The sequence below is a fragment of the Carassius auratus genome, unplaced genomic scaffold, assembly GCF_003368295.1.
Source record: "Carassius auratus strain Wakin unplaced genomic scaffold, ASM336829v1 scaf_tig00215406, whole genome shotgun sequence".
NCBI classification, from domain to species: Eukaryota; Metazoa; Chordata; class Actinopteri; order Cypriniformes; family Cyprinidae; genus Carassius; species Carassius auratus.
The window spans coordinates 183839-211702 of record NW_020528072.1 but is presented as its reverse complement, the minus strand read 5'-3'; the positions used below and the strand labels follow the sequence as shown (position 1 = coordinate 211702).

General features: G+C 35.3%; 1 long non-coding RNA gene across 2 annotated transcripts; it reads left to right on the top strand.

The window, feature by feature from the left end:
- Window positions 1-360: 360 nt before the first annotated feature.
- LOC113094530 (uncharacterized) lies at window positions 361-25588 on the top strand. Of its 2 annotated transcripts, XR_003288115.1 has the most exons (5): window positions 361-1833; window positions 2724-2847; window positions 18622-18815; window positions 23760-23961; window positions 25020-25588. It is a non-coding gene; the product is annotated as an uncharacterized LOC113094530 (long non-coding RNA). The 2 variants fall into 2 exon arrangements; XR_003288114.1 differs by lacking the exon at window positions 25020-25588 and having other exon boundaries at window positions 23760-24300.
- The last annotated feature ends 2276 nt before the right edge of the window (window positions 25589-27864 follow it).

Genomic DNA, 27864 nt, shown 5'->3' with positions numbered 1-27864 from the left:
AAATGTCCTACCGTAAATATATAAAAACTAATTTTTTGATTAGTAATATGCATTTCGACAACTTCAGAAGTGATCTTCTCAGTATTTAGAATTTTTTTTACATTTTATTTTATTTTTTGCACCCCAGGACTCCACATATTCAAATAGTTGTATCTCTGCCTAATATTGTTCGATCCTAATAAATGGATCCTTTCAGATGATGTATAAATCTCAGTTTTGAAAAATGTACACTTAAGACTGGTTTTGTGGTCCCGGATCACTTATTTATAGTTCTGAAATATAGGATTAAACAAAATAAAATAGTGCTTAAATAAATCTTTGCATTTAAGACCAGTCGTTACAAAAAGCTACTATGCAGCAGAATGAGTATCTGTGAGAGGATTTGGAAGACCAGTAAACCTGTATGTGTGGTTAACCTGTTTATTTTTCTCTTTCTCTTACTTTTCTTTCCTTTCTCCCTTTTCCATAGATCTCCCCTGGAATCTGGGCAAGATATACAGTGAGATGATATTTGTCAAGTGATCCTCACCCTGGCAACGTGCTGGTGCGAAAGTGTCCTGAAAGCAGTAAGACGGAAATTGTGTTACTCAATCACGGTCAGTATCAAGTAAGACATCGGCCGAGACTGCCACAAAGTCGACATAGAAGCGAATTCATCACATATTACACCCCATTTTTCACCCGCTGGCTCCCAGGTCAGCTGCACACCCAGGTCTGTACGACTGCAGCAGACTAAAAGCATTTCATTTAAGTGGCCCTGAAGCTCTAATGTGTTTTAAGAAGTGCACATATCCACGTCCCTCTTATTACAAGCAGATATGCAAACACACCGGTACAAACTCTCCTGCAGTTCACTGAACTTCTGTTTTCCCAGAAGACGTAACAGCTCTATATAAATCCATGGAGATAATGTTGTGATAAATATGATAATGCCGTTCTAGCAGTGACATTTGGTTCGTTTCTTTGTCCAAACGCTAATTCATGGCATGTCATGTTAAGTTTGCTGAAAACCATGGGTTGTGTCTGCGTTGATTAATTGGAGTTGCAAAATGGTGTAGTCCTAGTGGTATTCCATTGAACTGTGTTTGTCTCAGTGAGGGATTTGCTGGCCTTCAATTTAACCCGAAGCAGTTAATGAGGCCCACAAGATTCCTTGTTAACAACTATCAAGTAATCTCATCTGTCTTTCTGTAATGCTACAACATCATGAAACACCAGTTTCCATTTACTTAGCCGTCTAAGACTCTTGATAGCTCTCAGTATTTGGATTATAAATGTATGCTGATGTTTATCTTTTTTATGTTGAACAGTATTTTTATTTTTATTTTTTTGTAAGAAATTAATACTTTTTTTCAGTAAGGATACATTAAATGGATGAAAAGTGACAGTAAGAACTTTTAAAAATGTAAAAAAAAATATATATATTTCAAATAAATATGATATATGCTGTTCTTTTGAGCTTTCTATTAATCAAAGAATCCTGGAAAAAAAAAAAGTTTAGAAACCTAAAAGAAATGTTTATTGAGCAGACATTTAGCATTTTTGAATGATATCTGAAGGATGATGTGACAATGAAGAGTAGAGTGATGACTTTTACTTTTGAACATTTGTTCAGACACCTCAAACACTAACAGAACACATTGTGTCTCTGTCCAAGGTGCTGAACCAGGACTTCAGGTTGGACTACTGCAGACTGTGGCAGAGTTTGATAAAGGGAGACTTGAAAGGCATCGAGCGTTACAGCTCTATCCTGTGTTCACTTGTGTCCTCACCGCCCGCTCCTGGACGTCAGTAAATGTTGGTATCAGCCAGACACCTGTCACTCAAACTGAGGTAATCTATGAGCATAAGTGAGACCTTTTATTTTGCATGTGTGAGGGGATTTTGACCAGGTCTACAACAGACACTACCGATATGTATTTTTTATACACGTACGTATTCTTTATTAAAACTATTTTCCACTTACAATAATGCAAAATATTATTTAGTGATCCAAAAAATTCTAAAATTTTAGCTAAACCAAAGTAGCCACCTTTTAAACAGTTTTGAAGGAGGCCCCGTGAATGCTGGACACTTATTCCTTTATTAGCGGGTCCAATTCATACATACATACATATTGGTCTATAAAATGAATCTGAAGCAGATTCATGGTTGGATTCATTTGGTTTTTAAAATCACAATAAACAAAAGTCTTTTCCATTCTTTGGACTGGTAGTGTTTTTTATTTTTTTATTTATTATTATTATTATTGCCAGAACAAAGCTAAACAGTCGTTACTTGATGTAACCTAGCAATAGACTTTAATCAGGTTGGATGCCATATTGAATTTAACTAGAATCAGAATGAGCTTTATTTGTTAAGTGTGTGTAAACACACAAAGAATTTGTTGTGTTTTTTTAGGAACTATTGGTACGAATATAGCACCAAGCCATTGAGAACAGAAAGAACATAAGACTAAGGGGGAAAAAACGAAATAAATATTAATAATAATGTGGTATGCATCTGTAACAGAGGATTTATGTAAAAATGTGTGCATTATTTACTGTACTCTTTATACAGCTGTATAAATAAAAAAAATTATATGTATTTACATAACACTTGAGAGAGAGACAATAATTAGTTTTAAGAAATGAAGTACAGAAGACAGGTGGTCATTTTATTGTTAGCTGCGTAAACTGGAGATGGCATGGGGGGAAAATCAGTTTTTTGTCTCTATGTTTTAGTGCACAGAGATCTATAACGTCTGCCTGAGGGGTGAAGTGCAAACCGGTTGTGCCCGGGATGAGAGGGATCTGTGATGATGTTTCCTGCCCGTTTCTTCACGCTGGAGGTGTACAAGTCCTGAAGGTTGGGCAGGTTCACACTAATTATCCTTTCAGCTATACCAACAGTCCATTGCAGTCTTCTTATATCTGATTTGCTGGCTGATGCAAACCAGACAGTTTTACAGTAGAAGTGCACAGAACCAACTCTATAACAGCTGAGTAAAACTGTGTCATCTGGGCCTTTTTCAGTTGACAAGAAAAGTACATCCTGCAACCCCAAAAATCTGAATGACTCCACTGCTGCCACAATGCTGTTCCTTAAAGCCTCTTTTTCATTACTGTCAGATAAGTGTCTATAAACAGGGAGTGGTCAAAACATATGAAAGCCTACCTTTGCCATGTTGAAAAAAAAGTTGCCAGACTGAAGTGCTGTTTAATTATTGTTAGTGGTCACAAAGGGCCACAATAACACCAGTTAACTAAATTTCTGAACAAGGTTAACTAACTGTCCAGGTGGCTGGCCTGGTGGCCCCGTGGCCAGAGGAGGGCTGTTGGGTCAGTGTTATGGTGGTAGAGGGTTTCTAAAGGCCAGGCCTCTGTGGGAGACGTTTGGCCATCTGGAGGGTGTCAGGGACATTTATTTATACTTTTATTACATAACCTTATACATGACATTTGGGCTGTAAAATCATGTTAAATCAGAGCATCAGAGTCTTCAGTAACACACTATTTGTTATTGTACATTAAAGCTATCACATTAAAATAGGCCTAATATATAATGAATAATATAATTAATAACAAACCCTTTTTATAAATCTTTAAGCATTTATTGTTTTATTGTTGAGAGTACACATTAGAACAGAAGTCTTCAGCATTAGTATAACAATACACACTATAAGCTTTATATTCTGATTTTATTTTCCGAATAGATTTTATTTTTTTTTCAAATACATTTATGATATAATATAAATGGTTTTCTTATAGTTGATTATGCATATTAAGGTTTAAACATTATATACATTTAAATCTTTTATTTTTAATTTCTTAATTTTGTTGATAATCTTAATAATATAATAGTATTATCTGTAACTATAACTTTATTTTTCTTTGTAGTACTGTGCATTAAATATTAATAATGTAACATGTCTTAGTATAAATAGCTTGCTAGTTAACACTAAGCCATTTGAATTGTTTTTATTAACTTTTTTACTTTTATTTAAAATAGAGCTGGGCAACTATACAAATTTTAAACTGCGATTAATCTCTTTTTTTCTGCAATTAATCCCATTATGCGCAATATTCAATAATGAATTCAAAAGTAAAGTATTGCACACTTATTTTAAAAGTACTGTTGTATTTTGTCTTTTGTTGAACAAAAGTGCAAAGACATTTGGTTTGCATTCATTAACATGTTTACATTTATCTAAAGTTTAAATCATTATATAAAAACATTGTATAAATCTTAAAGTGGGTTTTTATAGTAATGATGAATAATTTATTCTGTTCTAATGTAATATGCATAGTCAACTACAAGTAAGCCATTTGAATTAAATTTTACATCAGTACGTTTCTGAAGATGGATTTATTATGCTCCATTTAATTTGACAAAACCAAACAGGAAACAGTACCAGCCTTTGACACCATCAGACACACTTGACTATTAGCTGATTTGCTGCTTACTTGCTTTCAGATCCCCATCATTTTCAGGAGTGTTCCACTTAGGCCTGTTTAGTCAGTCATCTCAGCGTGCAGCATTTGAGTGCACTTTCCAGCAGGTGGCTTTCTTTTTAGATTAATTACCCAGAATCCTTTGCGAGAATAATTATGGCCCGGTCCATGACCACTTGCGTTGGGTGTGCATTTTTAGTGGGGTGTAGTACCTCTTACCTTCTCTATACCCCTCTGAAAGTGTCTGATTCTCCAAGCCCCCCACCAAACATCACCAAATTACCAGGATGATTTGAAGTAGTCTGGTCTGAAATAATTATAGGCAGTTATAGAGGCGTATTTCACATATACAGCTGTGGCATTTGCAGAAAGGGAGACTGTCTCATCTGCATAATAATGGAGAGATAAGAACATATTGTATTGCTAGGACGGAATAATGGGCGTTAAAAACAACAGAGCTTCATGCTTTGTTTTAGAAGAGGAGATCAAGAATTCTTGTGTTTGAGTCTATATGTACTTGTGCAAGGGTTTTATTGATGATTTAGACTCCAGCAGCATCACAACCATGTGTCAAGTATGCATTATTCAGTATTTAATGTAGAAATTAACATAAGTACATATACACTGCCATTCAAAAATTTGGGATCAGTTAGATTTTTTTTATTAATTAATTTAAATTTACTTTCAATTAAATTATGTTCTTTATACTATTCATCAAAGAATCCTGAATATAGTAAAACAAAAAAAATCACAGTTTCCACATAAACATTAAGCAGCACAACTGTGTTGAATGCAGCAACACAGATAATGAGAAATGTCTTCTGAGCAGCAAATCTGCATATTATAACGATTTCCGAAGGATCATGTGACTCTGAAGACTGGAGTAATGGCTTCTGAAAATGCAGCTTTGACATTTTAGCAATAAATGAATGGAAATTAAAATTTTAAAGTAATTTCAAATAGAGAACAGTTATTTTGAATTGTAATAATATTTCACAATAATTTTGTTTGTACTTTTTTTTTTTTTTTTGGACTGCCATTCTAAAAGTTGAGCTACAGGAATGCAGATTTTTTTTAATTTTCTGCAACCTATTTGACATCAAATGCCATTTTTTTCTTTTTAATTGCCCTTTTTAATTCTTAATTAATTCTGCAGTGCTAGATCCTGGACTGTATTTCCCAGCATGCAGCGTGGCTTGAATAATTCATGCAAATCACTACCTCATTGTTTAGTGTTTTTGCCACTGGTGTTGTTCGTTTTGAGTTATGTGTCATGTGGTGACAACATAGCATGCATTTCTTTTTTTAATTATGTGTTTTCGAGTGTTACCATTGTTGTGTTTTGCATGTGGAATGTTAGGGACTTTTACCAGCCTAAAGCAATGCTCAAGAACATATTTATGGTAGTGCTTTATAGAGTCTTGCATAGCTGTCCACATGGCTCACCTCACAGGTCAGAGTGAGCAGATGCAAACACACACATCACACTTGCCTCATCTGATCCCACACTCTGTTAGCATCCACTGACTGCAACTACACTGCTTCCACAGGGTTATTTACAAATCAAGTGCCCACGTGGGGATATCTTATATCTTTATATTTTGTAGATGCATCTTTAAAAAAAAAAAAGTTTTTACTTTGTGACATAGTTCAACTTAAAAGATTGATGATGTTTGTCGATACCAAGAAACTAAGTAAGCGGTTCTTTTATGTGTAATATAGATATTTGGTAATTTGCTTCCTTTGTTCATTTTTTGCAATTTTTGAGTCTTTTTCTTCAATTTTGTATTTTAGTAGATGAGGTTAAAGAAGTCTGTGATGATCTGTTGTATGGGATGAATCATGCTTGACTCCAAGCCTCCATGGCGTCACTAGCCCACACAGTTTTTTAAAAGTTTTCTGTGTGCAATGTTTTGGTTTTATTTTGAGTTCTGAACAGTTCTGTTGTCTGAAATCATTAGAGAATTGCAGCCAGGTAATCATTTCATTTTGTCCATGTGCACATATAATAGATCCGATTACGTTGCATTACACTCTTTAAAATAAAGCTTCTTTATTTGCATTTATGGTTCAATATAGAACCATTTAACATCCATGGAACCTTTCATTTACATTTATTCATTCTGCAAATGCTTTAATTTGTATAGCATAATTTGTAACAAAGCAAATCATATATAGTCATATTATATGCAATGCTTAATGCCAGGTTTATAAGACAAATAGATTAAGAGAAAGCTAGAGAAGAGTAGAGATGCAGAGATTTTTCTGTATGTGTGTTTGTGTGGAGGTTGACAGCTTATTCCACCTGAAAGTGGAAATAACTTCTTGCAACTGGATGGATGCCCCCCCCCCCCCCAAAAAAAAAAAAAACACAAAAAACAATCTAAGCGTGTAAGCAAGTAAAAGAAATGATACATTCTCAATATTATTTGACTTAAGTGTTTTAAAGTGCTGCACATTTGAATGAATGCTCCAAAATATTTGCATTGCCACAGAATTCTTATTGGGCATTTGTTGTACATTGTATTTATTAGCAGCATAAGTAGAACAGAAACTTTTTTATTCCTAAGAAGAGAGTCATAAATATATGGTTGAGTGTGCACACTAATTTTGGTTACCTGTGGCAGTATTTCTGAAAATTTGAGACATTTAGGGAAACATTTAAGTTGTATTTTGCTCCAACCAAAAGTTATTTTCAATGAGAGTTGGCAAATTATTGTGTCTTGATTCAAGAGTATACAGCTGAGCATAGTTGTATAGTCAAATTTAATAGAACTTTAATGTTGCTTTTACATCCTTATTAAAGTCTGAGATTTTTAGTCCTAATTCACTGACAGATTTTTTTTTTTTTTTTTTTTTTGGGTCAACTATTCCAGTGGTAGAGGTATAAATTTAGCTTAATTAACAGTGAAAGTCAATGGGAAATCCTCACAAGTGTAGGTGCATACAGTATGTTTGTTTGTGAGCTGCTGTTTAAGTAACAGTGCTTTGAGCTCTCTCATTGTGTGATTGAGATCCCAGGTACCCTCCTGACTGTATGAAGGGCTCTCAGTATATAAACACTCTGTGTCCAGTGCAGTGTGTTTCCTATCCACAGCTAGCCTGCTTTGTACAGGACTATCAATATTAATGCTGTTGTCTCTGCAGAAACCAGCAGTAGCATCAGAGAAGCTCCTGACTGTCATTCTAACACTGAAAAGAGATGGACTTGCATTAAATTTCCAATCAGCATTCAGCTTTACACATGGTCATTAAACGCTGAAATATGAATGCACTAGGAATATTTTTGCTTAAGAATCCAGCTTGCTGTCAATTAATCAAATTCATTGCGCTGATGCATACAGTACATGCAGTTTGTGTACCTTTCTTGTTACAATTCTTTGTCCAATTCTAGTTCATTTTGACGAATTAGATTTGGTGTGCCTTAGCATTTTCTTGTTTATTTTTATATTTATTTGTTAAACGCATTTTTTAATAATATTCTATAATAAATATATTATTAGTAGTACAATTATTGTTATTACTTTTAGTTTTATAGATGGATAGATCTTCTTTTTAATTCTATATATTAATTCTATAATATATATATATTATTCTAATGTATTATATTTTATTTTAATATTCATAATATAATTAAAATAAATTTATATTTCAGCACAAACTTGTTGGCTGTTTTATTTAAAAAATAAATTTATGTGTAGGCGCTATTTATATTTGACAGCAATGCTAATTTCAAGCTTTTAAGTATTAAATTCTTCAGATAGAAGAGTTTTTAAGATCACGAGAAACTTAAATTCAGCCAAGTATGTCTAGGCTTTTTTGTATATGAGCGCAAAAATAAGATCAATATCAAAATCATCCCTTCTGTTGTTCAGCTTTGTTGTTTCCCTCTTGACAACAACATTCATTCCGACAGTCCACATGAAAAAGAGAGAGAAAGAAAAAAAACACCACACACAAATGCACAAAAACTCAACTGGAGCTACAGGTTTCTGTATTTGAAGTGCAGTAAAGGCAAAACCACTCAAACATTTTGATAAAAACACACCATTAGTGTTGCGAGTGAAGTGGAGTGCTGGTCAATATGAACCTGCCCCCTCATTAGAGAACACGCACTCCTTGTCTACCAGACCTACACAGATAAAAAGCTTCTCTCTCTCTGTCTCTCCATCAGCCTCTCATAGGTCTGCCTCAGCAATTACCTGCCACCCAGCACCGCCACTGCCCACAGAAACCACAGCCCTATTAGCTCTCTGTACAACTACAGATATGTGGTACCTACAATATGTGGTTATCCATTCACCATCTTTATTTGACTGCCTGTAAGTCCTTGTTTATATATGGACATTTCAGCTTTTGCACCTCAGGGCACTACTTCCCCAGTGTTACCATTCTACCTTTTTTTCTCAGAGTGTAAATAGGGTGGTTTTTGAAATATGCAATGGTTTTAGATATTGATGTGATCTTGCGGTTATATAAACCCAAATGTCTGGACACATTTGACTGAATTTAAGTTTCACATGATCTTGAAACCTTTTGATTTGAAGACTAATCCTTAAATTCTTGAAATGAGTATTGTTGACGAAAACAACTTGAGCCTACATATGAATTCATTTCTAAAACTAAATAGTTATTTAGTAATTTGTTATTATTATTATATTACATTATGATTATTATATGATCTGTATGAACAGATTTTATATTCTTCTATGAAGACACTTTTATGAACATTATCAACATGAACAGCTTCTTAAACTTAAAATTATATATGGACTACTTTACAGATGTACAGTTGTTTACAAATCAACTGTAATTGTTCCTAGAATATTACATTCTTAGATTTTATTGTATTTTTAATATAATGTATAAAATGGCTACCAAAATGTGACCCTGGACCACAAAACCAGTCATAAGTAGCGCAATTTTTATTTGTAAAAATAGCTAAAAATACATTTTATGGGTCAAAATGATAGAATTTTCTATAGTAAAGATCATGTTCCATGATTACGGTAACCTCTGAGTCAGGTGGGAGGGTAACATTCTATGAAGGGCTGTTGTAATCTCTTTGAAAGAGATTTTATGTTCCATGAAGATATTTTGTTTTTTGTAATTTCCTACCATAAAGATATCAAAAATCTATTATCATTAGTAAAATACATTACTAAGGACTTCATGTGGACAACTTTAAAGTCGATTTTCTCTATTTTCTATTTACTTTTCTGTTTTTTTTTTTTTTTTTTTTTTTGCATCCTCTGATTCCAGATTTTCAAATAGTTGTATCTCGGCCAAATATTGTCAGATCCTAATAAACCATACTTCTATGGAAAGCTTATTATTATCTAAATTGATTACCTATCAAAATTTTGGGGTTTTATTTTTATTTATTTATTTATTTATTTTTTTGTGTGCTCCAGGGTCACAAATCATTTAATTTATAGCAACTAATTTCTTAATTTAACTTTACAACTGCCTCTGATCTTTTTAATTTATGAACAAAGTGTTCGTATATAGAGATTTTACTTATCAATGTCTATACAAAGATAAAGAAATGTGTGGGTGCTAGAATTGATGTGTGATATACAGCAATGCAAAGAACTTTTTAAGAATACATCTCAGCTAAAAACAGAAAGTTAAACAGAATATAGCATAACACTATTTTAATGCTGGGATCATGTTCATATATGACACTGACATGCATTTTTTTTATGTCATTCTTTTCATCATTTTTTATAATTTTTTTACTTGTTGCTGTCTAATTACATGCCTGATTAGACAGAACATAATCATATATCAGACCGCAGCCAAATGAACTAGAGTTTCTCTCAGGGATGGCAGAGTGACTTGGCTGCAAAATATGCTCTAAATCCTAATTTTGCAATCCACCAAACGGAACTGTATTCCATTTGGTTTGTTTTGCTGTGAAACAGGAACAAACATCAAGAACATTAGTGCTGAAATTGAAATGAGTGCAATTTACATTCATTGTGCTGGAGAAAAGCTCGCTTTGTGGATGAATTGAGAGCTGCAATCATTTCTGTAAAAAGGCGATGAGGAGGGGGCGATGAGACGGCAAAGACTGGGAGGAAGTGAGAGCTAGAGACGTAACCTGTCTGTAGATCATAGATATGGGTAGAATAGAGCCTAAGGAAGATGGATGAGTGAGAGGAAACTGAGAGTTAAGCCAAGGTAGATCAAGTGAAACAGAGTTTCTATAGTCCACCAAAACAGACGATCAATACCATGCAAAACATGAGCAGGGAATGACTTTTTACATAGACACTTTGTGACAAGTCAAGCATTTGTCTGTACGTAAACATGAAGTTTATCGCGTGAATGCAGTAGGGATGACTTACGGTATTACTTGGTGAGGCGAAACAAAGAAAATCTCCTTTGGATCGATCTCCTCCAACAGATGAGGAGAGGCCTCCTTTGCAAACACCACCGTCTCCAGAGGTTTCTCCTCAGTCCTAATCAAAGTTTTTTGTTGGCTTTGGGTCCGTTATCTGAAATTGGGTTTATGCTAAAAAGAAAAAGTTACTACTGAGCTTTGAACCAGAGCATGCTAAGTGAAAACAGAGACCCAGGGGGTGTCTAGAGCAGTGAATGTGAGTGCACTACCTGTCTGCCTGGCATTACACTACTTGCCTGTCTGTATTACTCTAATGGGAGTTTATTATTACTACACATTTAGATTTTCAATTATAATGATGATAATAATAATTTGGTAACACTTTATTTTGATAGTCCACTTTAGACATTCTACTAGCAGTAAGTAACTTTGCAACTACATGTCAACTAGCAGTTAGTAGTGTATTAGTAGACTGTCTGCTTAATATCTTCTAACACTTTCTTTGTAAACTTATTGTCAACTTATACTAAGCCCAAACCTACCCCTAACAGTAACTCTAAACCTACCCTAACCGTCTACTCTGAGAGATGGTAGGCATGTAGTTGCAAATGTCTGAGATTTAGTTGATATGTAGTTGACATATAGTTACAAAGTTACTTATAGTCAGTAGAATGTCTAAAGTGGACTAATGAAATAAAGTGTAACCAATAATTTAAATAATAATTTATTATAGTAATAATTAACATCATTACCTCTTTTCTAATATCCAAGACAGGGATTTTATTCTATTTATTTCATTATTTTTTTGCCAGTCATTTTGTAGAATGAGCGATGAGTTCTGCGTGATGGAAAATGTGTCTGACAAAGCTGACCCTCTTAGATGTTGCTGAGAACATGGAATTGAACATAATAGCTTTGCCCTTTAAACTTCCCAGAAATTATACGACGGCCTAAATGCAAGTTCCTAGAGCACTGCATTGTTCATACAGTATGTGCTAAAGTCTTTTCTGTCATTCTTTCCAATCTTTAAATGGATTGTTTTGTCTGACTGTGTTTTTTTTAGTCCTTGACGGTGGAGAAAAGTGCCATTTTCTTGCAAAATAAAGCTGTTTCCTTGAAATCTGCAGGTAGAAGTGTGTGACTGAGTCTAGAATATATACAAATGTATAACTTTATTGAGCCATAGTCTTGTGGAGCGAATATTTATGCATATATAGAAAAATATATATACTAAACAATTTCTAAAAAATGTAATAAAAAATGACATTATGTATGAGTGTGCGTGTGTGTTTTTGTATTTATTAGTAGTTAGTTAGGTAGCTCTTTTGGTAAGCGTGGCCTCTTACCCCCTGCTAAGCTTACTCGGTTAACACAGAGCCCTGAAAAGCCTACGTATTTGTGAATAATGAATTGTGGTGTCAGGCATGACGAATAGCCTCGCTCCTGTGTAATTGCTTTTGTGTTTGTCCCAGGGGAGAGCTTTTTTTGGCTGTTCATGGCGTTGTCCTTGCTGATCAGCCCCATGTTTCATAATGTCTGCCCCGCAGCGGCATATAGTTAAGGGAGAGACTGTCCGACCTGTCTGCTATATAAACCTATATGCTAGCATGTCTAGGTCTCCTGTGGTCAGCAGTTTTTGTCTGTCCATCAGAGAAGAGCCGATTCAGAGATTCAGTATGTTTACAGAAGGCTGAGTTTTGAAAGCCTATCCCTACATGACTTCACACCTGTCAGACTCACCTTTCTTTCCCTGCTTGAGAAGGAGCAGGGAAAAAAATAACAACCAAAAATAACAAAACAAAAACCGAGTGTGTTTGTTTCATTCTGGGCCTCGATTTTTGAAGTACCATTCAGTATCTAATGTTGAGCCTCCGGCTTTGTGACAGGGCACACACTCAGCTGAAAGAAAGAACTTAAGCTCTCTTCTGAGTGGCTCTGGCCTTTTTATTTGGCGGAGAGCTGTAAAAAGTTGGGTTGTCCTGGTGTGGCTTACTGTCAGAAAGCTGAGCTCTAAATATTCCTCCGTCCAGTGAGCTTGAATTAAGCAGTTAAACCAATTTCTGTGTGCAAAGAATTTAATAGTTACTGTCCCAGTCCCCTCCCATCACTTACGCAGTCTCATAAATCTCGATTATTACTAAACCAGCTGACGTTATTACCAACCGCAGCTCTCGTAAACATCCATTAAAAGCCCCGTGCTTGCATGCTTTCTCAGTGGATGAGTAAAGACATGACATTTTAATTCCGTTTACAGTAGATGTTTCGTCTTGCGTCTGTGCAGTCGGATGGCCACAGTAAAATCGAATCATAACCCAGACATTTTCTATAGTGCTTTCCTTGGTGTTAACGCTTGAAATGTCTCAGGCATATTGTCTTAATGTGGAACAAATTCAATTCAAGGTCTGATGGTTTAGCCAAGTCAAGTTAGCTTTTGTTTTGATATTCGTTTGCTCTTATCAACATTTGGCCACAAGAAACCAGTGTCACATTTGCCAAGTCAGCTTGATATTTATGGTACCTCCAGGGCCATTTTTCAAAACATAGAAAAGTACCTCCACCTCATCTCTCTTCAAACTTTCAAGTTATTTCAGATTTTTTCAATCCTGTAAAGCATTCAGAAAAAAAAATGCTTTTGTTTGCATCATCCAGTTCTTTTAGAATATGTTTAATGGCCCATTATTTATGTAGTTTTGCATTTTGCCCTTTTCACTTGTAAATGTCTCAAGGTGTATTGTCTTAATGTGGAATAAATTCACACTAAACAAATTCACATTTTTATATAATATATATCCATGAAATATATATTTCATAAGTAAAGTTTTTTTTTCTTTCTTTTTTTTTTGTGTGGCATATTTGTTACATTTGTTCAATAAACAGTTCTGGTACTATGTTGATTTAGTTGATGTAAACACATTAGTGTATAAAATATATGCAAAAGTTCTGACTTTTAAGATTTTCTCCATGCTCTAAAATAGTTTTGATGCCTAGATCAATTAACTAATAATCCTAATATCACATTATTCTCATTATAAAGACCCACAGAGATACATTCTTTTAAAGTTTTTTTAGTTTTTTTTTTTTTTTTAGTTTCTTGCTTATTTGTACCACATATAGGCCTTTACTCAGATCAGAAGGTGGCTTCTACTATGCTTCTCCAAATCTCCCAGCGGACCTCCACTCGTTTGATCAGATCGACCCATTTGCTTAGTGCCTTGATACAGAAAGCTGCAGAGCAGAGAGCGTTAAGCGGTTAATCCTTTTATGTAGTGACTTTGACTCCTCACGGGGATGAAATGGAATGTCTATTTGGAGCATTTATGAATATGCAGAAGGACTGTCACATTGTTATTTAAACGTCCTCTTCCTTATTTTTTTCCTAGGGCAAGCTGTGCATTTTTCTTCATTAAGTATTCGACTAAGGACTGACTATCAATCTCAATGCTCCTGAATGCTGACTGATTTGATGGGTAACACTCTGTTGGCCGGTTAGTTATGTGCAGTCCTGGCCTTCTCTGGCTGTTCACCAAGATCCCCAGAGGGAGGGCCGCTAGGACATGACCATATTCTCATCTTCGGCTGTACCGAACAGGCAGAGATAAGAGAGAGGCATGGCTAATCAGGACTGTCTCTCTCTCCAGCTGTCGGAGCTGGTAGCACGACCCAGTCAGTCTGTCTCTGATTTTGTCCAATTCACATCCACACAGAGCGATTGACCCTTTTATGCAGCGCACCGCGTCCACCCAAGAGTCATCAGGGCACAATGGCGTATGAACGGAGCAGCGGGGTGACTTACCTCATGATTACCCCTCGTCTTTAAAGTGGAGAGATGCCTTGTAGTTGAACTTTGAAGTGCCGGCTAACTTCAAAAGCAGAAGGCGAAAGCTGAGAGTTGGGGCTCGGTTGCTGAAAGGCAGAATGCATCATGAGGCATGTAAAAAAAATAGCATATAACGAAGAGAAATAATAACGTGCAAAGTTAATTAAACCTATAAAAATAAAAACTGAAGATTAGCCTGGATGACAAACTTTTTTAGGTGTTTTCCAGGCATGCAGAAGTAAAAAGAAAAAAAACAAAGTTTATATATATATATATATATATATATATATATATATATATATATATATATATATTCATTCTACATGTTTATTTGGCTAGATATTGCTTTTGCATAGAGTAAAAATTACTTGCAAGCCAGTATGTTAAACATAAATAAATAAATTATTACTTAACCTTCTGGAGTCTAAGGGTATTTTGGGGGCCTGGAGAAGTTTTGTCATGCCCTGACATTTGTGCTTTTTTCAGTTTCTTAAAAATATCTAAATTAATTAATTACTCAATAAATTTTGCATGCGTGTATATAGTCCATAGAACTCTCTAGGGTCTGGGCTTACATTCGTCCAAAAAATGAGAGGTGGAAATCTCTTAGTGGGCTTTTAATCCAGACAGACTCAGTCCAGAGATGGGGGACATTGGAACAAGCCCAAAGTCAGTTTTGGACTATAACCAGCTATGCAGCACCACAGGAAACAAGGCAGTGAGCCTGTCAAGTTAGTCTTTCTTTAAAGAGAACGTGTGCACATAGATGGAGCGCATGTGTCACTGTCTTACTGTTGCTGCAAGTGGCAGGATATATATGCAAAGAGATGTGAGGGCATATGAGTTGGATGTTGGAGCAGTAGCTTGTGGTCATAGACCAAGTGTTCAGTGTCCTATTTTAATCCGAACCCCTCACTTTTGCTCGCTGCTGCTGCCGGCGCCTGTAAATCCCACCCAAGCGATAGCAAATTTAAATCCACTTAATTTAGCACCTTATCCCCCCACCCACCCACCCCCCGACGGAATTTTAGAGATTGAGATTTAAGGATTAGCAGATAAATGGACAGGAAAATAGAGCTTGCACAAGTTTTTCAAGCTCAAGTCACAGCAGAGCAATCAGTTATTAAAAACTGTTGCTGCTGGAGTGCACTTCAATGACCAGACGTGTTATCCTGCCATTCTGCAATTTCTGGGACCTCACTTTTGGGATATTGTCTTTGCATTGTATTCCCTTTTATAACAGAACCTGTTTGGGATTTTGACATCCTGACCCGCTTTGCTGCTTACTTTAGGTGATTAGCAATGTTTGACCAATGACCAATGGCTGTATATCTAGTCAGTGTCTAGCCGATACTGAATCTACAACATGTAGATTAAACATGTTGCCTAGTGTAGTCAGACTTTCTGAAGTCTTTGGACTCTTTTGAGATTGCATTTGGTAAATCAAAACCATAAAGTACATGTAATGTTATCAAAATGATTCCAAAACGAATGACTTCTATAGGAACCTGTTCTTTTTAGTGTGACCAGTGCATTTCTATTCCTAAACAAGTGACTGTTTGTGCACTGTACTGTATGTGTTATCTGTTATTTAATATATCTGGATCATTCTGTTCCTCTGGGCCTGTTTTCTCATCTCGGTGGTACAAATTGTATGGCCAGCCTTATTCCAGAGACATGTGTTTGGCATTGAGGCAGCTCTACACCTATACTGGCTGTTGCAGCAGCTTGTGGTGGGCCCTGGGCTGCTGGGGGTCTTCATGGGTCTCTGCAGGCCCCAGACATGTCTCTTGGCTCCAGGCCCTCTCAGGATAGATTAGCCCTGGGGTAATATTGAGCCAGACACAACCAGGATGATGCCAACTGTTGGAGCCATGCCCAAGTGATACCATCAGGGGCTGTTTGCATGAACAGTCGGACCTTAATATAATACTATTATCATTTTATTTTGGTAGTAAGATCTAATTTTGAAGACAGGCTGTGTATATAGAAAGATTTCATAAGAAGAGATTCCACTCTGGTTGCCGGCCCCCCGTCCTAATGTTTCTTCTGAGGATGTACATACCCTGTAAAATTGGGTTATTTCAGGACAGGACACAGGGTGTCTGTAATGTTCGGCAGAATCCACCTACTGTCACATTCACCTCACCTGCTCTTCGCACCACAATCCAGCATAGCCAAGAGCTGATAATACTGCAGTGCCATCACAGCTCATATGTATGTGTAAACCTATCATTATGGTTTATAGAGACTTAAAACATGTTTCAAAAGAACATTATCCAGAACAACCCCAGGTTCTTGTGGAGTTTTTACATGCAGCCTTTTAGTTACTAGTCCAGATCTTTAACCACTAGGCTACTTTTTCATACAATGTAGGATCTCTTTAGATTTTTACACATAGGCTCTTAAAGTTAATTGGAATGTATAGCAGTGGTTAAAATTGAATCACATTTTGTATTCTGAGTAAATAAGTCAAAATGTGCAGTTGTACAGCTCTTTGTACCTTGTCTCCTACAATGTTGTCATTTTATGGTACTATCGGCTTATGTTTTTGCAAGGACTACATTAAGTTTAATTACCTTAATCGAGGTTTGTGATTGTTAATTGTGAACTGTGATTTTAATCACTTGGTCTACTGGTCAGTGGAATTAATAGCTGTTGAATCAAATTGCTGCTGTTGTCAAACCGAGACCACAAAATTTCATAACGGTAAGTGTTTTTGTCTGTACTGTCAGTGTCTGTGTTGAGTTGTTCATTATTGTCTATTTTATTCAGATAAATAAATACAGTAAAAACAACAATATTGTTAAATATTATTATATATAATAAAAAACAGTTTTCATAGCTTTATATTAATTATATTTAATTAGATACAATATAATTATAACCCATTCCTCTGGTGTTCAAGAAACATTTATTATTATTATTATTATTAATTTTAAAATTATTATAGTTGAAAACAGTGTGCTGCTTTATATTTTTGTGAAAGCAGTTATACAGGATTCTTTTTACAGAATATTTAAAAACAACATTTGTATTGAAATGGAAATCTAGATAACATCAATTGTTCATAAACAGTGGTTAAAGTGCTTTACATTTAGAGATTGATCTGAGATGTGAATACAGAATTAAAATGGTTATACATAGTAAGGAATTAACATGCTTATGAACTGCTTCCCATATGTTTTTGTTGTTGATGTCAGTCAAACCCAAAGCTGAATATATAGACGTTAAAAAATGAATAAATAAGAAGTAAATCTTAAGTAATAAATCTAATGAATAGAATAAAGAATGAATGAAGGAATAATATATAAGGAAAAAAAAGTGAAATAATTCGGCAAATAAGGTAAGTTAGAGCATACTGCTTAGTGAAAGAATGCACAGGTATAAAGATCTGCTTATAGCCTGGACTTGAATGTGCCCAGTGAAACCACGATTTTTTTTTTTTTTTTTTTCAGTCAGGCAGGGGGAGGAATGGAGGTTTTCATGCATGGTTATTAATAAAAAATTAGCTGGGAGTATCAACTCGGGAGGCTGATGTTGCTGAAGTGACTGAGCCAAAACAGCTAATCTTCACAGTCGCAGTTTCAAGCACTTAGTTTTTCAGTTGTCTGTGAAATAAGCTATTCCATTTCCCTGCACCCTGCTCTCTCTCTTTCTCTCTCTCTCTCTCTCTCTCTCTCTCTCTCTCTCTCTCTCTCTTTCCTCTCTTCTCTCTCTCTCATGCACACTCTTCTCTGCACTCTGCCCCCTAATTCTGAATATTTTAATAACTTATTTAGGTGGATGTGCCTTTAGAAAGGCAAGGCTATCATCTCTAATGTAGTCTACTTAAAAGAGTAGCCCCAAAATTACATTTCTCTCATTATATATTTAAACCCATATGAATGACTTTCCTTTATCTGTGTAACACAAAAGGCACATTTTTGAAGAATATACCAATTATTCTGTTCATTATAATCATATTAATATACGCTTAATAATGCAATCTTCTAGCAGCACTGTTTTGTTTTACCCCTCAGGATGTGGAGATCTGAACGAATGCGACGCTGTACATCCCTCAGATCAGTGAGCTGCTGAACCGGGTTCCCTGACAGATGCTGCTGCTTCTGAAAACCAACGACCTGCTGAGAGGCGTCGAGACTATCCTGCAGACTAGAGCCAGCTCCAGCTCCTTCATCAGGATGTCCCGCTGCTGTACTCATGCCATCGCCAGGTGAGACATCAGCCACAGCAAAGTGGTTGCATTTTAATATCTTTTTTTTGGTCCATAAGTTTATTTGTTTGGCAAGGGTTGTAAATGGATAAATAGAGTAAAAGAGTAAAGACTATACTGTTAAACAAAAACAAAAACAAAAAAATCTGTCACGTAAATGTGTTTCATTAAAGAATCCTGAAAAACTATTTTAATGGTTTCCACTAAAATGTTAAGCGGCACAACTGTTTGCAACATTTTTAAAAATAAGAAATGTTTCTTGAGAACCCAAATCAGCATATTATAATGATTTCTGAATTATCATGTGACACAGAAGACTGGAGTAATGATACTGAAAATTCAGCTTTTGGATCACAGGAATAAATTCTATTTCTCAAATATAATTTTAAAATTAATAATATTTCCCAATACTGCTGTTTTTACTGCGCCCCCCAACATCACCCCCGAACCCCCACCCCAATGGCACCTTGGTGAGCATAAGAGGCTTTTTTTCAGAAACATTTCAAAATCTTACTGACCTCAAACTTTTGAACGGAACTGTATATTTAATTTATTTATTAAAAATATGTATTTCTATTTAATAATATTTAATACTGACTTAAAGTAGCAGTAAAATCAATTTATTTTACACAGATTTAGTCTTTATTTTTTTCAGAATTTCTTTCTTTTAAATCTCTTCTCTCTATAATAGTGAGGTTCTGCGATATTCACTGCCACATTACTTGAAAAGTCACAAGGTTAGAGTTTTAGCAGCACTCAAACGAACCGGTTCCCACACATTAAGAGTGTGTCTGCTCTGATGTCCCTGATGTCATCTCAGTGTTAAAAAAATTACAGTTTCATTCCTCTCACACCAGTAACCCACAGACACGCTCCATAAGATCTCTCGTTCATTAACGTGGACATTTAAATGCACTCAGACACACAGGCACACAACTTACCCGCCCCCCAGCCTCCCCCACCCTGAAATGAATGCCACTATATTCTACTATATTGTACTTTCCACAGCAGTGAGCAGTGATCATATTGATTTATTCTCACCATTATAATGAAGAACACGATGATTTGGAGGAAAAAATCGTTCGGATTTGAAGGAGGGCCTCTGACAGTTGTCAGCGCAGAGACTCTCACTTCTGCTTGTAAAGGATTTCACGGCGATACAGAAAGAAAGAAGCACCCAGACATGAAACTCAATGTCGTCTGCCTCAGCGCTTCTTTATTAAAACCAAATGGCAGCAAAGTGCAGAATGCAGAATCTAAAATCCATTAGCAATTGCTGTGCTCGCAGAAACAGCAGAAAGAGAAAGACAGACCTAGAGAAGTAACCGGACCATCACCAACTGATTTAGTTAGATGTGAGCTGAAATGTTTGCGTTATCATCTATTATGGTGGTTGGGGTTTTTAATACAAGCTGTAGCAATCTAGCACAAAAAGCCTGACTCACTGAAACCATTCATCCAAAAACTTAAATTCTGCCATCATTTACTTACACTCAGACCAGTAAGGTTTCTTTCTTTTTTTTGGTTTGGATGACAAAAGTTGACATTTTTAAAGAATTGTTATGTAAGACGATAAAATATAACATAAAAAAACTCATAAAAGAGTTCATAGAGTGCTTTAGTCACATAGACCACTTTTATGGTGCCATTACAGTGTTTTTGTTTGGAACGATATGAAGGTGAGTAAATAATGACAGAATTTTCCTTTTTGAGTGAACCATTCCTTTAAAATACAGAAATATGGGTCTTGTTCTTTCTTTGTGGACTATACAGCCCACTCACTTTTCTTTGAAACACACACTCTGTGAAGCAACGTCATGAAGAAATTAGGTTATTTTTCTTAGTCTCCCCATGAAAGCAAAGTGACATTAGCATTCATTCTGTAGCCTCACACTGTTAAGTGTTATTTTCAGCCTCACTGTACAAGCGATCTGTGATCACGGTTCTGGAGGTGCCCCTGCACTTTTCAAAATACTTAATGGTGGCTGGAGAAAATTAGAAGAAAAGAGCATCTTTTCTGATCCATTTATATGTTTGCCTAGCTTTTTTTAATCAAATTTAGATTTCACACTTTGCAGTTTATGCATATGCAAATATGCAGTGAGCCACTGTCCACCAACTTCAGTACAGATTTGACAATTGCTTGAATGTGGTTTAATCATTGTAATACACAGCCTATAAAGTTAATTAAGTGGTTATTTTCATTAAAACATAGTTGTCAGCAGCTCCTTAAGTATGAACCATCAATGCTAGTTACACACTTCAGCATTTAAAGAGGTCTGAGTAATTAATCAGACTAATCACGAGTCCCATGTTTAGCGTTTTGTAATACCTTTCATTAATAATTCTAAAGATTAGCCTGTATAGTGATTAACAGATCTGTAGTGCATGTCCATTAAAATATAAATATAAATTAAGTTTAATGACATATCTGAGTGTATTAATGTACTTTAAAATCTCTTAAATATGTGATGCAAAGATCCGTGGTGTTATTAACGTTATTATAAGTTCAACATATGTGTTCACTTGATGCCATTTTTTTTTAAGTAACCACTAATTTAAAAAAAAACTTTTTTCATCTATTTATGATGTACTCAATCTATTGTCTGAAGAGTTCTGCCATTGTGGCCACTTCCCAAGAAATAAATACTTTCCAATAAAGAGTACGTGAACAGGATTAAAGTTTCTGAGTTGCCATTTTGTAAATGCAATAATTCAGATATAGAAATGTTAGGAAACTTGAAGTGAGCTTTAGTCTTAACCAAGTAAATAATTCAGGACTACAAGACTTATTTGTTGGTTTAGGTAAGTGACATTAAGTTTTTTCCACCCCTCCATCAGACTCCATTTTTTTTTCTGCCAACCACTGAGCTGCCCACATAGAATTGTTGGATATCATAACACAGCAAAGATGCATTTATGCGCCCCTAAACATTCTACCAGATTAAGAATGTTGTGACATATTGGTTTCAAATGTGCTTTAATGCCTCAGCTTCCTGTAAAGTTAGTCGTTTTCAGGTTTCTAACATATGCAAGGTGATGAGAAACGAGGAGTGGGGGTGTATGCTGCGTTCACTCTTTCTGTCATTCTCTGTCCGCTCACAGACAGACAGTAATTAATCTCCTGCTCAGCTGTGATGAAAATCTCTATCTTATTTTTATTTGTTATATATGGATTATTCACAAAATCCACAAAGTTATACCCTTAAATATATACATGCAGGATCCAAAGTTAACTCTAGTGTCACATGTAAAAATCCGCTTTGGCTGTAATGGAATCACTTACACACACACACACACACACACACACACACACACACACACACACACACACACACACGCACACACAGACACACACACACACAAACACACACACACACACAGAGACGTTTGTTTTTGGGAAAAGTGGGGACATCCCATAGGCGTAATGGTTTTTATACTGTAGAAACTGCATATTATATCGCCCTACACCAACCCTACACCTAATCCTAACCCTCAAAGGAAACTTTGTGCATTTTTACTTTCTCAAAAAACTCATTCTGTATGGTTGTAAGTGTTTAAAAAAATGGTGACATGGGTTATGTCCTCATAAGTCACCCTCTCCTTGAAATACCTGTGTCATACCCTGTGTCCTGATATGTCACAACAACAGGCCCACACACTACACTATTACACTACTGTTCAAAAGTTTGGGGTCAGTAAGATATTTTTTCAATAACTTAATACTTATATTCAGCAAGTATTGATCAAATTGATCAAAAGTAACACTAGAGACACTAGAGAGTATAATGTAGCAAAATATTTATTTTGCACATAAATGCAGTTTGTATTCTTTATTCTTTTTTTTTTTTTATTAAATAAATTAAAATCAGCTTGGCCATCACAGGAATGAGTTATGTTATTAAAGATGGTAAGAATAGAAAACACGTTAAATTGTAATAATATTTAAAATTAAGAGGGGAAAAGTTAGAATTGTCAGATATAAACTGCAGTTACCTTTAAGTTTTTATCCCATGGTTAAAACAAGGTTTTCATAGTTTTAATGTATTTTTGATCAAATACATGCAGCATTTTGCAGCAAAACATCGACCTTTGAATAGCTGTGTAATTCATAATTTTTGTGTATATATTTTTACATGTATATTATATGCAAAATCTACTTCCGTGACTTCTGTGTTATTCTGTAAGAATAAATATATAAGATTATATATATATATATATATATATATATATATATATATATATATATATATATATATATATATATATATATATATATATATATATATTTGACAATTGCTATATTTATAACTTTTGGACTGTGCTGAGCATGCAACAAATTACTGTTGACATTTCTGCAAGGTTTTTGGCAAAGTAGGATGAGTGACAATTGGTGACCACCAGTCCCTGCTTTCGGTTTTCAGCCTGTGTTGTGTTCATGCGGTCACTGTGCTCCTGTCAGATGGTAGATATGATCCCACAGTGTGACATCTCCAGTCTGACACAGCAGCTATGGCCTGAGAAGTCAAACTTGTCCACCTCAAAAAGCTTTCAACAGTTTGAATACTCAGAAATTAGAGTGAATTTCCTCTCCTCTCATTTCTCACTCCTCTCATCTCTCTTTTCCCCAAGGGAACGTGTAAGGAAATGAACGTGATTTCACTTACTGTTTGTCAGTTCAAAGCTGTTAGCTGTGACAATGTGAGACGCGTTTCACCCCAAGGACTTACAGTACTACGGCCTCGACACTGCTCTCTCTCTCTCTCACACTGTTAATATTACATGACCTAGTGTGGTTTGTCTAAAGTCCTCACTTACTGTACACCATGGAGCCAGAGCCAACACAATCTAAATCATTTACAGCCAGCTTACTTTAACCAGTGTAATATCACCTCTCCTCTAGTGGATCTTTGTCTTAATTATCTTTCTCTGTCTCTCTCTTAGAAACCAAGTCTCGGACCAGGTTACTGTAGATCTCTCTGTTAGAGCGTTGGTCTCTCTGTATGAACTTATGGTGTGACTCCACAGCTTCACACTGGCCAGATGGGTCTGTTACTTCCTCAACTTCCTGTCCTATTCAAACTGAAAGCCTTGAACCAGGGCATTACACCCTCTTCACTGAACTCAGGACACTGCCAAGTGCAATGTGGGTTGATCAAGAACTCTTTTTAATGAGAGTCTTTTTTGTTGTTTGTTTTGTTGTCTACTGACAGCCATAGTCATGAAAGGTGACTGATCATGTGATTGATAAATCGTGATCTGTCCGTGTGAGCAAATGCTCCATGTATGCTTGCTTCTTTTTCTTTCTTTTTTTTACGTGTCCAAATGATAATTTTCACAATATTGTAAGTTAGTTTGCATTGTTCAGTATCTCAGACTTGTGAAATCACTGCTGGAATCAATATTGAGCTGCAATGTGCACATCACAGAAATTCATGGAAATTCAATATTCAATTTAATGTAACAGTTACAGAATAATATTAAAACAGACTTTATTTTGTAACTTCTAGTAGATTTTCTTTGAGTGAACCAGTGGATTTTATATTTTTTGTTTTCATTTTAGTTAGTCATTTTGTTGTGTTTTTGTTATTTTTTAAGTTTATTGTGTTTTTGTTGATTTCGTTTTAGTTATTTTAATCCTTAACTTTAAACTAAATGAAAATGAGAAGTCACTTAATGTTTTTATTTCAAGGGATGTTTTATGGTTTTAGGTCTAGTGAAAGGATAATAATATCCCTGATTCTAGTCTAGATCATGATGAACTTTGAATATGTGGGAAAGTAAATTAAATGTAAAATGGAGCTTCAAAAAAATAAAAAAATAAAAATAAAAATAATATTAATAATAATAATAATAATAATAATAATAATAATAATAATAATAATAATAATAATATAAATTTTTAAATGACATGAGGGTGTTATTTTTTTGGACAAACTACTACTTTAATGGGTTCTTTCTTTCTTTCTTTCTTTCTTTCTTTCTTTCTTTCTTTCTTTCTTTCTTTCTTTCTTTCTTTTTCTTTAATAACTTTAGACCTCCATTACATTTAACAGGTATAGAATGCATTGTATCCAGTAGAATCAGGAGCTTATAACTGCATAAATGCTGTTAAACTAGACCTGTATCAGATGTTAAAGAGTACAACACTGTCTTTTTTATGCAGAAGTTTTGGATCAATTGCACCCTGTTCTTCCTTCCCAGGTTAGCTTTTTTTAAGGTTGAGGGGCTACAGTGGCATGCATCACAGAAAACCCCTCACTTCCCCCAGCCTGAAGGCAACAGCCAGCAGTCAGGAAGTCCAACCCTGCCATACTAATGCCCTGAGGCTAGAGAGAAGATTTTAGCTGCCAAGCATCGGATGATGGACGCAGTTATCTGCTCAACAAGTCTCTTCCACACTCTCTGCTCAGCTGCACAGCTGAAACCAAATTGCTGAATCCCAGCTTCACCATCCACCATAATGTGTCATTTACTGTGTCCACAGTTAATCCTGTCAGGCACGAATTGCAGCTATAGTGTGTTTCCAGGAGCTGTGCAAACTTGTAGTTAATAATTTCTGTGGATGGGATGCACTCGTAAGTGCACTATTAAATTTTTCTGTCCCCTTGATATTAGCTCTTTACAATTTCTGTTGTAAACTATTTCTCACGTGTTGTTGTTGTTTGTCATGTCAGGAAAATTTCCTTGGTTTGCAATAGCTGAGCTTATAGCCCAGAAAGATGGAGATAGCGCTTAAAAAAAAAAGAAGGAAAGATTAATTGATTGATCTGTGTTGGTCTTGAATGAACCAATAGTGTATTTTTATTATATTAGAATGATTTCTGAAGGAAGACTGGAGTAATGGCTGTTAAAAAAATAAGCTTTATCATTTTATTTCATTTATTTACTTTTTTATTATTATTTAATTATTTTATTTATTTTTACCATTTTTAATGAGACAATACAATTCTTTAATATGCCTTTGTGCTTTTATTAAAATAGTATTTTCTCCTTTCAGAGCTCTAAATGAGACAAACTGTCTTTTCTAGCTATGGTAATTTTTTATATCTATTTTTAATCATTATTTTGTCTGATAAAAAATATTTAGTCAATATTGCCTGTGCATTCTATTTTATTCATTAATTGTAATGTCATTATCTCATTTTATACAACACACACTCAAACACACACACTGGTATATAATGTGTGTGGTAATATTCATATTTCTAATGCAAGACACTTCAATGATGTTCTGTTGTCTCAATCCCTCTTCCACTGTTTAGAATTTCTTTCTCCTGAAGAGTCAGAAATGGAAAATCTCTCCCCATCTCTCTCTCTCTTCTGAGTCAGAAAAGGACAATGGCTGCTTTTTCCTTATCACTTTATTTCCATCTCTTAATTAGACTCGACCTCTGTAGGCAAACCCAGAGCCAACGTTAAGCCAGTGTCTGCCCAGAATAAAAAATCCATCCATCTTGATCAAAACGCTGAGGCTGGAGCTGCCAAATGTAATCACCCTGGTAATAGGTCTGAAGCCTACCTTGGGTACAAAAAGGTGACCAGAGAAGTAGAACTTCAGCTTCAGGTGTGTTCTTTGGTTTAGTTTCAGTAAGGTTTGCAAAGATGTGCTTTAACTGTGCATGGAAAACACTGGCATTCTAACTATAAACATATTTATTTATTTTTTATCATTAGTCATATTTTACTCAGTGTTGCTCATTGTGTTAGCTGTATATAATAATAATATTGTAATAATGCGTTTCTTTAAAAAAAAAAATAGATATGGTGTATATGTATATCATTTGTCCAGCTATTATATTATCAGGTTTTGTTGCTGCAGTTAAGTGAGGAGAAGAAATAAGGCATAAGAAGTAAATTAAATGTTGTAATCAATTGCCCCACATCATAGAATGTAATTTCTTTAATTCACTACGGATGAATGAAAGGGGAGTACACCATCATCACCACTCTACTATACCTGTTGTATGCTGCTATCCAGTTTTATAATAACATTTGAACATGTGTTTCATGGTGAACTGTATTTGTGACTGTAATTACAAATCTTTTATTATACAAATATTTGACCTTGACCTTACTTTTACATAAGGCAGAATACATACTGCTACTAGATGAGGACATCCATAACTGTTCTCAAATGGAGAAATTTGCTGACCAATGGATCCTCTGCAGTGAATGGGTGCCATCAGATTGAGAATCTAAATAGCTGATAAAAGCATCACAATAATCCACAAGTAATTTACTTAAATTCATCAATATGACATTATAATTTTAATATTTTAAAGTTTTTAGCTAAAATATGAGCCATTGATCCATAATAACACTCCAGTGAAAAAGTCCATCCCCTGTTGTCTTCTCACATTAAAATTCATATATATAATTTACTTCACAACACGTTAATTGACAGACTGGAGTTGTGTGGACTGCTTGTGGATTATTGTGATGTTTTTATCAGCTGTTTGGATTCTCATTCTGACGGCACCCATTCACTGCAGAGGATCCATTGGTCAGCAAATTTCTCCAAATCTGTTGTGATGAACAAGCACACTTATACATCTTGGATGGCTTGAGGGTGAGTACATTTTCCAGCATTTTGGGGTGAACTATTCCTTGAAATCCATTGTGTAGTTTTGTTCTAAATTCATTTATGAGAAAGCATTCATGTATATTTGGTAATATTTTATCATATTCATTTTCAAATCACTCTCACAATTTGGAAACGAACATTCTGTGTTTCAGAGAGGGTGGTGTTTACATGTGAAGATCACTTTTAAACCATCTGCATCACAAGACAAGGAAACCACACATGCATGGCCGTTTCCTGACGTTTTTAGGTTGGGTTGATACGCCGTGGTTTAAGCGTGGCGATAGATTTAAGAGCAGCGGCAGCCATGAAAGACATTTTAATCTGCTAATGGAAAATCACATTACGTGTTTTCCCTCCAATTTGGCTCTTCTGTTAGTGCAGTATCATAGATTCTGGATTGCAGTGCAGGGTTGGATTGAGCCACTTTTCTTCTGGCTGTCCGCATGGTAAAACCCAGCATTT